The following is a 2313-nucleotide window of genomic DNA, read 5'->3' on the forward strand; positions in this document are numbered from 1 at the left end:
TGACGCACACCATTTTTTTATTTATGTAATTTATAAACTTTAAAAAATCTAAGAATACTTACGAAATTCCGCGTTCCACGCAGCTACAACCGACACCACATAGATACACCATAGGGAGTCTACGTATTTAGGTAAGGGCAGATCCGGCTTGGCCGGTGGAACGGAAGGCATGATGATTACAGCCAGTGTTACAAGCCCTGAAAACAACTGAACTAATTAAGTAAAAAAAATATTATTTATTACTTAAATATTATACCAACCCAACCCTTCACCTAATGAATATCTAGCAACTTTTTATAAGTTGCTATGAGGATTAGTGAGTTAAATAAAACAATAAAACGACAGTCATGATGTCGTAATTCAATTTTATCAAGCTTTTTATATGTGTAATTCTACTGAAGATTAGTAGCATCAATGCACATTTCATGTTCCATAAACAATATTTTCTTGCCAAAAGTTTTTACTTATCTGCATTTACGCATGTTCTCACCGAGTAAACAAAATGTTTGCTTTGATGCATCGACCTTAAACAAAAGAGCCTTTAACCTTGCGGTTAAACAGAAAGCAATGGAAAGCAGCAAATAATAAATATTTAATTTTACAGCTTACAGTGATTCCTAATGGAAATATGCAAAAATATTAAAAACTGTTCTATTAGTGCACCAAAGATCTACAATTCAAAAGTATCAACCGTTTTCTAAAAGCTATTTCTAGCGCGAGAGTATGATTAGATTGATAGATGATTACTATTGATTGCTGACAATAAATCGCAATTGTAAATTGGTTATGACTGAGCGGCTTAATATATTTTCCGAACAAAATTGATTGTTCAATAGATGATAAATTGACAAATGAATGTGATTTATTGAATGTTTCGAGCAGTTTGCATATTGCTAATATGTGTTGATTTGAATAGGCTTCTTCCACTAACTTGTCAGGAAATGGAGCATCGGTTGGCAGCTGACTTTATTTAACAGCAATGTTGTTCACTGATCCATAAGATTAAAGCGAATGCATCGATGCATGTTTATTCCAGTGCAGGCTTAATATCAACGTGATATTGAAATTGAATGTATAAAAATATAATTTTTAAATAATAATTTTGTAACCCTTTGTCCACTGATTTCCCAGTTAACTAAAAGTAAGCAAGGTCAGGAAAATTCCACATCCTGATTTTCAATTCAGTTCAATCTAATGTAGTCGACGTCATATTAAAAGCATTTTCGGTGCCAAGTTGACAAAGTTCAAATACCTGCCACAAGTCTATATATAACTTATTAACTATTTCTTACGAGTTCTCATATGACCAGCGATGAGAAAACAATTTAACAAAAATGTTCAACTAATAAAATAAAATCAAGTGGGGTTGCACAGGCTACGTTTACTGTAACACTGACCAAACACAACAGAGCTGAATGCATGTGGGTACGGAAATGCGTTCTAGTGTGCCCTTGAAAGTTAATAGCAATTAATTACTTAAGTTGAATTTAATGTTAAAAGCGATTATCGTGGCACAGCATAGAAAATGAAAATTTACATCTAACACAGTTTTCAGTGTAGGACAGGATTCTCGGAAGCCCAGCAGTGGAAATTTGCCGGATATGAACAGTAATGATTTTACACACACAGAACTCAAAAAAGTAGTAAGAAAAGTTCATGTAAACATGTCCGCAAATACTTCGTTTATGAGACATACACGATGTAGAAGTTGGTAATTTTTTTTCGTTTTTTTGGTCCAAGTTCTGCAGTTTTCCAGGTATTTGCTTTAAGTTTAGAGTGTTAGTATTAATGGTATTAATGGTAGATTGATTAACAGTGCGTATTATTTTATTTGTGACAAGTAATAAACTTCTGGCATCGTTCTAATAATTGCTCCAACTTGTTAGCAAATAACGCGAAAACTGTGGTATAGGGTAACTTCGCCAGTAAGCCGGACACAGCCAGTAGTCGGACAAAACGTATATATTTGAAAATAACTTAAAAAATGTTACTTTTTATAAAAGCCCACTTCCTTGGTACGCACAAAAAGTTTGTAGTAGTAAGAGGGAACATAACTCCTAAAAACGCTTTGCATATTCTTACAATCGTATCAGTCGTCAACGATGTTAAAAGTTACTAGAACGGAAAAACGAAATAAAATTCATAATTTCGACATCGTAATCTCGCAATGGCGCTTTTGCGGGGATATACAGGGTGATTCAAAATTGGCGTCATTCCTTTTAAGGGGTGATAGAGGCTAGTAGTACGAGAAAAATATTGAAAATGTTCTTTTCCATAATTTCTAGAAGATATTAACAGTTGAAGATCAAATTT

The sequence above is a fragment of the Dendroctonus ponderosae genome, unplaced genomic scaffold, assembly GCF_020466585.1.
Source record: "Dendroctonus ponderosae isolate FM_Combo_2020 unplaced genomic scaffold, Dpon_F_20191213v2 Dpon_F_20191213_2, whole genome shotgun sequence".
In the NCBI taxonomy this organism is placed as follows: Eukaryota; Metazoa; Arthropoda; class Insecta; order Coleoptera; family Curculionidae; genus Dendroctonus; species Dendroctonus ponderosae.